At 48.9% G+C, this 11,290-nt stretch overlaps 1 protein-coding gene across 1 annotated transcript in view; it reads right to left on the bottom strand.

The window, feature by feature from the left end:
• Positions 1–1,177: 1,177 nt before the first annotated feature.
• Positions 1,178–11,290, bottom strand: part of CRY2 (cryptochrome circadian regulator 2) — a 33,627-nt gene continuing 23,514 nt past the window's right edge. Inside the window, exon 12 of the mRNA XM_043581041.1 lies at positions 1,178–3,436. The gene's annotated coding sequence lies outside the window, so the exon portion shown is untranslated. The remainder of the gene's footprint in view (positions 3,437–11,290) is intronic.

Raw genomic sequence — 11,290 nt, 5'->3', positions numbered from 1 at the left:
CCCCTAAGAAGTCTAAGCCTGTGAGTTATTTTACAGAGCATGGACTGCTGGACACTCAAACTGCTGGCCAAGGCTAGGGCCCCAGCTTTGGTAGGTCACAGAGGCTCTGACCAAACCTCACTGGTTTCTCTGGTCTCCTGAGAACTGCAGAGGTCCTGTCCTCTACCCCTGTCCTTACCTCTCTTTGAGGTAAACTATGCTGCTCAGATGCCTGGCTTTTGCTCCCAGGAAAGCAGTCATGTCATAATGGCTAATAATTGTTGCTTAAGAGTATGTGCTTGCCTCAACTAAGAGCGTCCTCAGGTCAGGAGTGTGCATGTGTGAGACAATTCCATCTTCCAGAATCTTTTGCTCAAGAACAAAGGTATCTTAGCTCCTGAGGCCAAGCCAGAGACACATTAGAGAGAAGCCAGGAGACGGGAGAGAGGGAGGGACAGGTCCAGGTCTTGGTGGGAAGGAGTTTCAAAGCAGAGTTAAGAATGAGATGAAACCCGGGGCCAAGTTTCTCCCCTTTTCCACTTTCTCACTCTGTGCGGGACAGCTTGTGTATTCTTGGGCCCTGCCTGAGCCCCTTCCCACAAGAAGCTGGTGTGTGGTGTGGGCTAACAAAACTCTTCCAGTGATCCAAGGCTAGAAGTCATCATAGGAAAGCCCACACACACTGCAGAGAGGGGCCACTCTCTGGCCAGATGGCACGAAGCAAAAAAGCCGGGCAGATGCTGATCACCTGGTTAGATCAGAGTTCTTGCTGCCTGTGTCCCCTTCACACCGAACAGTGCTTAAGTGGCTGAGTCAAGATAAAGGATGGACTGAGGGCCTGGAGAGAGCCCTGCCTGGACGGACTGATCCTCAGCCCTGGGGGTTTTAGGTGGGCCAAGAGGCTGAGTCACTGCAAGATAGAATCCTGGGCCTAGAGTGCTCTATACCCTTCTAGGTGACTGACCCCCCCCAACTTGGCCAAGCTGTGAAACTGCCACTAGTCTGCTCTGGCCACTCACCTAGGGACCTCCCACTTCCTCCATCTCTACCCATCCCTCTCCCTCTTGCCAAGTCTCAGGCAGGGTGAGAAGCTCCTGGTTCCAGCACAACCAAGATGGTCTGGCCTAAGGCTTCATTCAGGCTCAGCCTCACAGATTCCTGGTTACCGGACCTCCCACAAGATTGACAACAACACAGCTTTGCTCAGACAGTATCAGACATTTATGAAACAAGTGAATATTCACAAAATGTGGGAGAAACACACCTTCTCAGTAAGAATAAAATCTCTGTATAAAGTGCATTTTGCCTGCGACCATCTCTCCCCCATGCTGGCCCCTGCATCAGGATTTGGGGCAATATGCTGTGGCAGCCCTGTGAACACCTAGGCCAGAAGAGGGAAGGCATGAAGCCATCATGGAGCTCGGGGCCATCAGACGCACCCTATCCTCACCCTGACCCTCCCAGCTCCAGGAGTGGACCACTCTATTCCACTGGGGATGGGCCAGCTTGCCAGGGATGGTGAAGTAGGGGGAAGAGAGCCATCATCTAACAGGCAGGAAAAGGGAATCATCCTGATACTTGAATGTGCTGCTAAATAAATACTGACTCCGGCCTTCTCAAGTTCTCAAAACAGCCTTCCAAGGCTCGCTCTACTCCCCTTCTGACAACAACCCCTCATTCTCTCTCCTCCTGGTTGGGGCTGGGGAACAGAGAAGACCCCAACCCAATGCTGTGACTATACACCATCGCCTGTACCTTGCTTCCCCCACAGGATTACGGGACATTTGTAGTGAGGGTGACAGACATACAACAGTTGGACTCTAAAGGCAGCTCTCTGGCTGAGAAAACCTGAGGACATCTCAGGAAGAAGCCTGTCAATGTGCCGGACAGCTGTAGGAGACAGAAGCCTGACTCCAGGGTTCTGGTCCGAGGACAGAGGAGGACAGTGAGGGACAGGGCTAGGGCCAAGGGAGTAACAGCTATGAGGCTAGGAAAGGTCACAGGGGAGGTAGAGAGGAAAAGGCCCAGAGGCCAGCCTAATGTTACAGGTGAGGATACAAATCCATAGAGGAATTAGCCTCTCAGTTACGCACGCACCTACACACACACACACACATGCGCGCGCGCACACACACACACACACACTCTCACTTTGTGGCTCAAGTGCAGGCCACAGGGTGGAAGGAAGACTTGCTCCAGCTGACCACACAGTCCTTTTCATTATGTCTTTCTCCACAGGCCTTCAACAGTGGGAGGGTTGAGGTGGGAGGCCAGGCTACTTCTGGAATGCAAGGCCTTGGCTTCTCGGGGTCAAACCTCCCACCTGCTGCTTCTGGAAGGGTTGGTGTGCTGGGTGGGGTCTCTACCTGGACATTTCCCAACTGTCCCTGGCAGTTCCCACCTGAGTCTACCTGCCGGGGTCCTTGGCATCCAGCTACTGGGAAAGCTGACACAGCACTTGGATGCTGACCAGCCCCAGGCAGGCCCCAGAAGCCTACAGACCACAGGATAGAATGGCTTTCCTGGCTGTCAGCTGACCTCAGGCAGCACTGTGGTACAGCCAGGGAGCCAGGGGGCCTTCTATCACCAGGAACCTGGCTTCCTCCTGGTGGAGGCGCTGACTCCACAGTCAGCACTCGGGCTGGCTCTCAGCTTCTGAGGAAGGGAGAGTAAAAGCTGGGATTCCGTTCCGAACCTTAGGTTTTCAGCCCCAGAAAGGCAGATGCACTTTTTAGGCTACCGTCTACAGTACTATGTATATGGCACACCAGTCAGGTAGCTGGTTCTACCTCCCCATGATGACATCAAGTTTTCAGATCTGTTTACAGCCTCATGCTCAGTCCCAGATGCCCAAGGAGGGGTCTCGAGGAGCCAGTGGCAGGAAATCTTAAAACAAGAAAGAAGCCGGGCCAGGTGACTGTGTCTGGACAGCATCTGTCCCCTCTAGCCTGCCCAGCCTCCAGGGTCATAAAGCAGGAACTCAGCAGGGCTGCCTCTAGAATCCCATGCTCTGGACCAGAGCCAGCCATGTTGCCCTCCCGCTTGCTCCTCAGTCTGATGTGACGAGACAGGGAGGGAGGGCTCAGGGTCGGGGTGGGGGCAGAGGCCAGAATCCCAGCTAGGGTCCTTCTACTCTTCTATTCAGACAAGGGAGCTGGCTCACAGGGACAGGTTTGGCTGAAAGTCACCGCCATGACCTCTAGCCTGGTGTCTGGAGGCTGAGGTGAAGCTGCTACATGTATTCCTCCAGCCCCGGCAGCGTTCGAAATCACAAGAGTGTAAACAGAGGCATGCACACGCAAACAGGCACACCACTCCTTCCTCCGCGCACGCGTACACACATGCACACTCGCTCGCTCAATCTCTGTCGGTGATCAGCTTTTCTGCAGGTTGCACTCTGCTGCCACGGTGGCTGCTCGGGCACCCAGGCTTCGCTCGTGGAGCTACAGCGCTGCAGCTGAAAGAGAAAAACAAATGCAAAAAGGAGCATTCAGGAGGCCGCTTAGTTGCCCAGGGACACAAACTCCTCTGTCTGCTTCTCGGGGGACACTCAGGCTGGGAACTGAGAAGAGCCTAGAGTGAACTGCACAGGCCTGGGGACAAGGCTGTTGCTGGGATGCCACCGGGTGCCTGAACACTGCCCCTCTGAGGTGGCGACACAGAACCAGCTATCCCCTGCAGACCCTCTGGGCCTCCTTGGCTCAGGGCAGGAAAGGAGGAGGAGAAGGCTCTATGAGACTCAACCGAGGCCTTGGATGACACTTGCTCTGATAGGACAAGGGCAGTTTTCACAGCAAGGCACAATGGCTGCTGCCAGAGATATTCAGAAAAATATGGCTGGAAGAGAAGCCAGCTGGGACCAGTAATTTGAAGATGAAGACAAAGACTGAGTTTAGAATCAGCCAGTGAACAAATTTCCACATATAGATAAAAGAACCCTGGCGAAGTGCTAGAAGATGGGGGGGGGGGGGGTGGAGACACCAGGAAGAATCATTTTAAATATTTATGACATTCTGAATCTGGGGCAGAGAGAAGAAACGGACTCATGTCTGCTAACAGAGGACAGGGTAAGCCTGTCTTAGTGCTGGGCTGCCTATTTGAATGGGTCCAGTGAACCTGAGAGTGCACAGAGACATGCAGGGTTCCACTAAAAGTTTGTACAGTTTCGGGGAGCCTGGGTGGGTTGAGCATCCAACTTTGGCTCAGGCCATGATCTCACGGTTTGTGAGTTCAAGCCCCACATTGGGCTCTGTGCCGTCAGGGCCGAAGTTGGACGCTCAACCAACTGAGCCACCCAGGCTCCCCATGATCCTGTTAATCCTGAAGACATGGCCTCCATTTTTACAAATGAGAAAACAGAAGGTAGACAGGATAAGTTGCCTAGGACGATAGCATCAAAAGTGGCAGGGCCAAACCACGAAACCCAGGTCTGATGCTGACACCTGTATTTTTGCCATTAAGTAATCTCTATGTTCTAGTATTGCTCGTCAAGACTTTTAGGGACTATAAAAAGAAATTCAACAGGGAGCATGGAGACTAATATACATCCAAGCAATACAAATGGAAGTTTAGAATTTAACGGAAGAGGGAAAATGCTCTGAAGAGTCAAAGATTCAGAATCAGTCTTCTGACACATGCAACTCTTTTAAGACAAATGTTAAATCTGAAGATTTTATCCAGATGATGATACGTTATCCAGAAGCTAGGCGAAATAAAGAGCAAATATAAGAGTGATACCTGAATGAGTCAGTACTGAGTACCCCACTCTTTTTTTAAGTTTTACTTACTTATTTTTGAGAGAGAGAGAGAGAGAGAGAGAGAGCGAGAGAGAGAGAGAGCATGAGTGTAAGCAGGGGAGGGGCAGAGAGAGAGGGAGAGAGAATCCCAAGCAGGCTCTGTGCTGTCAGCACAGGAGCCCGATGTGGGGCTCGATCTCACGAACTGTGAGATCATGACTTGAGCTGAAATCAAGAGTCAGACACCTGACTGAGCCACCCAGATGGTCTGAGTACCTCATTCTTTAAAATATACATTATTTTCAATAATTTTTCCTTTAAGCTTGTACCAAAATGACCTAGCCATATTTTTCCTAAAAGTAAATGTATTTGTTTCTGAAGTATACATGTTTATTGAAACATGCTGTGGTATATATTTTACACACAGGTCTCTGTGGCCCCTGTTAAGCCAGAGATGACTTTTGTTCTGAAACTGAAAAACTCGGGATTTTTCCTGAATGGAATGGAGAGTGTACCATACAGGTCCTCTTACCCAATACCTCTTTTTATCTTGTTTTCTCCACCTTTAAGGGATGGGGGAGGATAAAGAGTGCATGAAGATTCCTTAGAATATGGGCTCTAACTCTGGGGTTCTTGGCCCCTTTGTGGTCCAAGGATAGGATTAAGGGGCAGTCCATGAGGACCCTGAAGTTCTGTGCACATTTTTCTGTGTGTATGAATTGCTACAACTTACTGGGGAGAATCTATCCTTTTTTTTGTTTGTTTGAATTTTTTTTTAATTAAAAAAAAATTTTTTTTTTCAACGTTTATTTATTTTTGGGACAGAGAGAGACAGAGCATGAACGGGGGAGGGGCAGAGAGAGAGGGAGACACAGAATCGGAAACAGGCTCCAGGCTCTGAGCCATCAGCCCAGAGCCTGACGCAGGGCTCGAACTCACGGACCGCGAGATCGTGACCTGGCTGAAGTCGGACGCTTAACCGACTGTGCCACCCAGGCACCCCTGTTTGTTTGAATTTTTAAACGTTTTTATTTTATTCTGCAGAGAGAGGGGGAGACAGAGTGCGAGTCGGGGAGGGACAGAGAGAGAGGGAGAAACACAGACTCTGAAGCAGGCTCTAGGCTCCAAGCTGTCAGCACAGAGTCCAACGCGGGGCTCGAACTCACGGACCATGAGATCATGACCTGAGCTGAAGTCAGACACTTAACTGACTGAGCCACGCAGGTGCCCCTGGGGAGGATCCATCCTTTATCAGACTCTCCAAAGCATGGGTAACCCGAAAAAGGGTTTACGAACCAATGCCTATATATGGTTGGGGAAAAAAAATATTTTCATTGAATTAATTTCACTTTTTCTTTTTACTTTTTAATGTGGTTACTAGAAATTTAAAATTATACTTGTGGCATGCATTGTATATCTGACAGGACTGTTCTAGAGTTTGAAGCAATGAAATCTTTGTAACGGGGAGACAGAAACCCCCCTCTTTTTCAGATTCTCTGATCGAACACTAGGCAGCGTAATTGTGTAAGCAAATGCTTAATTGTAACCAGTGATCTTCACAGCTTCTGGCAAACTTGTCTCTAAGTACTTATGATTGTTGCTTATAGAGCTAGGGTTTAGCAATAGAAGATGACTGAGTGCCTTAGAGGATTTGGGGTATTACGGGACTAAGGATTTCCAGGCTCCCTCTCCATCTTGACCATACAGGGAGGAGACATGCCCTTATTTCAATGGGCAATGGCACTCCATAGCGGTTGTCCAGGGTCTATGGGGCCTTTATGGAAGAGTAGACAAGAGCCCTGCCTTCACTCCTGAGATCACCTGAATAACGAATGGATCCATGTACTTGCTAACAGCATTGACTTGCTTTTGGTTAAAAAAGCCCTTTTCAGGTGCCTAGGTGGCTCAGTTGGTTAAGTGTTAATTCTTTTAAAAAAAATTTTTTTTTAACATTTACTTATTTTTGAAAGAGAGAGAGAGAGACAGAGGCAGAGTGTGAGTGGGGGAGGGGCAGAGAGAGAGGGAGACACAGAATCAGAAGCAGGCTCCAGGCTCCAAGCTGTCAGCACAGAGTCCGACGCGGGGCTTGAACCCATGAACTGTGAGATCATGACCTGAGCCGAAGTTGGATGCTTAACTGACTGAGCCACCCAGGCACCCCCAAGTGTCTGACTCTTGATTTCGGCTCAGGTCATGATGTCATAGTTCATGAGTTCAAGACCAGTCTGCTTGGGATTCTCTCTTCCCCCCTCTCTCGCTTATACTCTCTCTCTCTTAAAATAAATTAAAAAAACTTAAAAAAAATGCACTTTTTTGGGGCGCCTGGGTGGCGCAGTCGGTTAAGCGTCCGACTTCAGCCAGGTCACGATCTCGCGGTCCGTGAGTTCGAGCCCCGCGTCGGGCTCTGGGCTGACGGCTCGGAGCCTGGAGCCTGTTTCCGATTCTGTGTCTCCCTCTCTCTCTGCCCCTCCCCCGTTCATGCTCTGTCTCTCTCTGTCCCAAAAATAAATAAAAAACGTTGAAAAAAAATTACAAAAAAAAAAAATGCACTTTTCAGTGACAGGTTTAATTCAAATGCTTAAACTGTCTTTTCATTGCAAAGTATCAAAATCCTTTCTCTCTCTTTTTTTTAGCTGCTTATCTTCATTATGTTTTTTCAGGGGATGGCCTAAGACTTCCCAAGTCACCATTTGTATAAAAAACATTATTTTGGAATTAATGTGACTTTGCAAGTATCTTTAATCAAATTTAGAAGATTATTTTCTAATATGCTTTGCCTGTCAACCTTCTTAATGATTGCCTTACGCCCCACAGTGACAATGACCCATCATACAATCTGTGGATGGCATTCATTGAATTAGAATTAGGCTTATAATAAATCTCACATAAAGTACAGTAATCAAGAGGATATGTTATTTAATGTGCAACATTTCCTGTCTGCATCTGGTGCACACTGGCAGTGAGTGGGTATCCCAGTCTGCTGTGACAGCATAAGATATGTCCTGTTGCCTGCACATCTAAAATCCGAGCAATGTATTTGTCAGCTCCTCAATTATTCTGCATCACAATTAAACATTTTCCAAAGGAAAGCAACAATAAAAAGAACCAATGCCTAGAATATAAGCAGTCAGGTGGCTATAATGCTAGCACTTCAGACCTATGTAGACTTGGGTGTGACTTCGCTATGGGGCAGGCTCAGGAAGGGAGATGGCAGTGTGTGGGCCTCAGATAAGCCCCTGTGACCCAAGTCCCTCTGTGATGGGTTCAAAAACACAAATACAGAAAACCAAGGTTTGGAAGAACCAGGATGTGCTTGTCCACGAAATCAGTCAAAGGCCTGGTCAACTAGTTACTCAAGCTCCTTGATCAGCAGGTAAGTAGGTAGTTCCTGTGCTCTTGTTCTCAAGCCAGGGCATAAGTCTGCAGAAAAAAACGTGGGCTGGGGAAATCAAAGGAGGCCCTGCAAGAAAATGACGACTGCAGCATTAAAAGAAAGGGAAGAACAGGTAGGGGGAGGCACCAAGGGAAAAATCAACTCATAAAACATGCACTGAAAAATCAATCTCTCAATTGTCCAACTCTTTCAACCTGTCATTGAATGTAAGAAACACAGAAGCAGCAGCTGAACACAAAGTAAGTTAATGACTGCCTCCCTCAGTGCACCCGCTGTTCGAATTACCCCCAGGCTACCTGTGAGCCAGATGCTAACAAGAAATCCAAGTCTGTGAGTCTACCCTTCCCCTGACCCCAGCCCAGAAGGGGCGTGTGGATGATGTGCACGCAGGAGCTTACATCAGCAGAGGATACCCCAACAGCTCAAGGTTGGCGGAAACTTTGGAGCCTGCAACCAGGTCTCGGTGCCCAGGAGCTTGAAAGGGGCAGAGGGTTTGCCACCAGCTCGCAAGTTAGGAAGAAGGAGGAACAGAGGCGCAGCCGGGCTTGGATGGGCTAAGATGGGCTACAAAGCAGGGCTCTCAGCTCCGTCTCATTTCTCATGTCAGTGACACCCTTTCCCTTCCTGCACCCTACAAATCCTACAGCAAGGGGAGGGGATGTCAGCCAGCCAACAGCTACTTGGTTGGGAAAGTGCAAAGGGACACTGAGTCCCAACTTCTCGTTTCTAGGTCAGGAAGTGAGAAGTGGAGAGGTGAGGAGAGGTGAGGCAACTCGGGTGAAGGCTTCCAGGCAGTGAGCGCAGGATGGCAATGCAGACACTGGTCTGAGCGTAAGACCAGAGTCCCACTGTCTCCACATCTACTGTGTAGCATTTTAGGTCACCCGCTGCCTTTCCCATATGTTGTTTCACATGAGGGACACACAACAGAAGTGCCAAAACGACAAGGAAGAGATTCCAGACGTCAGGTTTTCTGCAGTGAAGCCCCAGGGCTAACCAAGCTTGGTGACCTGTGGGCAGGGGAGGGGAAGAGGTGACCCTTGGCCAGGAGACTTCTGTATTCAATTGGGGCTTCTCTCAACAACCACTGTGTGCCAGCCGATGGGCAAATGGATCATGTGCGCTGCTCCCCCATGACAAAGCAATTGGACCAATAAGAAAAATCTGTACACAATTCGAGGCTAATGGAATCCTGAGCAGTCAGCAGCTTTAGGGATTATAGGGAAGCCTCTGAAATGATAGCTATTTGGAGACTGGCTTATTTTTCAGTTTAGTGAACATTGTACAATACCACCAAATGCAGAACAGACACTGGTGTGGGTTTTAGGTAAGCATGAAACCTACTGATATCAAGGCATGTTTTACACTGTAAATTGTTGTCTGTCCTGTGAACTGCCATAGCTCTGAGGCATTAGAAATAATGGAATCACAAAGCCACAGAGCTCAGAGCTAAATGGGGCCTCAGAAGATTCAGGATGGAGCCTTCAGGCTGGTAAAGAATGATTAGTCACACCTTATAGATGCAGTCTCAGAAAGGCCAGGTATCCTGCCCCAAGTCACACAACTAATGCTGACCAAGAGAAGAGGGGAGAAGGGTAAGTCTCCTGCTTCTCAGTGTCCCGTGTCAACTCTGGCCACGTGGCCACAGCTCTGTGGTCCACTTAGCCCGGAGGGCTGCCTCTGGCTAAAGTAACAATAACACAATTCAAGACACCCTGAGAAGCATGTACAAGACGGTAATGTGATTTCATCTCCGTGGTGCATTTGACCTTGTTCAAAGGCTTTTTTGCACATACGGGTTTTCACTTTCTTTCCCTAACGTGTGCTCGATTGGCAGGGCAGGTGACAAGGTGCTATTATCACTGTTTTACAGATAAGGATGCTGAATGTCTTGGGGGCCAGGCACTACCACCAGCACCCAGTGAAACCCAAGTATGCTCTCTTCTCTCAGGGTTTTCAAAGAACACGTGCATTCTTCCCCAGTCTGTCTTGTCCTCTGACCTCCTAGCCCCCCACTTCCAAGCAATTAGCCATGATTAAGAGCATAGGAAATCTTGAGAATCAGTCCTGAAGATCCCAGTTGGCCAACGGATAATCTCCTGGGTGGCCAGGCCAGAGACAGGCTGACGTCCGCACCCTTGTAATGTTTTTACTTGGAGTCACTGCTATCGCGTCTCAGCTGGCTCCCCCACTGCCACCATTTCCTCTGCAGACCCCAGCCCAATGCCTTCCAAAAACGCCTGTTTGATCAGTTCACTCTCCTGTTCCAAAATGGTCCTTAGTACAGAGTACTAGGACTCACCTGCCTGACATTTAAGACCCTGCAGGCTCCAACCCAACAGTAGCCTTATGTTCTTCTAAAATAATAGTGATGATATCTATAATAATAATAGCTACCATTTACTGGATACTTATGAGCCAGGCATTGGGCTAACTGCCTTGCCTATTACCTAGACGCTGTTAGCTGTCTTACCAGTACCCACACTTCCTAGCTACCAAAACCCTGATTTTGTTCAGTGGGTCACGGACCGGCACAGACAGTGGATCATGATTGGTCTAAGTCAGTGAGTCTCAAAGTACAGTCCCAGAACAGCAGCATCATCGGCTGCTGGGAACTTGTTAGAAATGCAAATTCTCGGGGCGCCTGGGTGGCTCAGTCGGTTAAGTGTCCGACTTCAGCTCAGGTCATGATCTCACGGTCTGTGGGTTTGAGCCCCACATCGGGCTCTGTGCTGACAGCCCAGAGCCTGGAGCCTGCTTTGGATTCTCTGTCTCCCTCTCTCTCTGACCCTCCCCTGCTCATGCTCTGTCTCTCTCAGTCTCAAAAATAAAAACATTAAAAAAAAAAAAAAAAGAAATGCAAATTCTCAGGCCCCACCCCAGACCTACAGGATCAGAAGTTCTGGGGGTGGGGCCCAGCAATCTGTGGTTTCACAAATCCTCCAGGGGATTCTGTTTCTCACTCAAGTTGGAAAACCAATGGTCTAAACCAATCCTGATAACCTGGATCCCTACTTCCCACACTGGAGGTGGCCTTGTGACTCAGTGTGGGCTCATGAGACCAACATGAAAAGCCGGGAGAAGGGTATTCTGGGAAAGCTTTTATTTTCTTGATGAAAAGGGAGAGAGGCATCCCCTCCTAATCTTTTTGTTTGTTTGTTCTTCTCCAATCTTAAAATTG

This window comes from Prionailurus bengalensis, chromosome D1, assembly GCF_016509475.1.
Source record: "Prionailurus bengalensis isolate Pbe53 chromosome D1, Fcat_Pben_1.1_paternal_pri, whole genome shotgun sequence".
In the NCBI taxonomy this organism is placed as follows: domain Eukaryota; kingdom Metazoa; phylum Chordata; class Mammalia; order Carnivora; family Felidae; genus Prionailurus; species Prionailurus bengalensis.
Note: the sequence above shows the minus strand (reverse complement) of the source record. Positions and strands in the feature narration are given on the sequence as shown.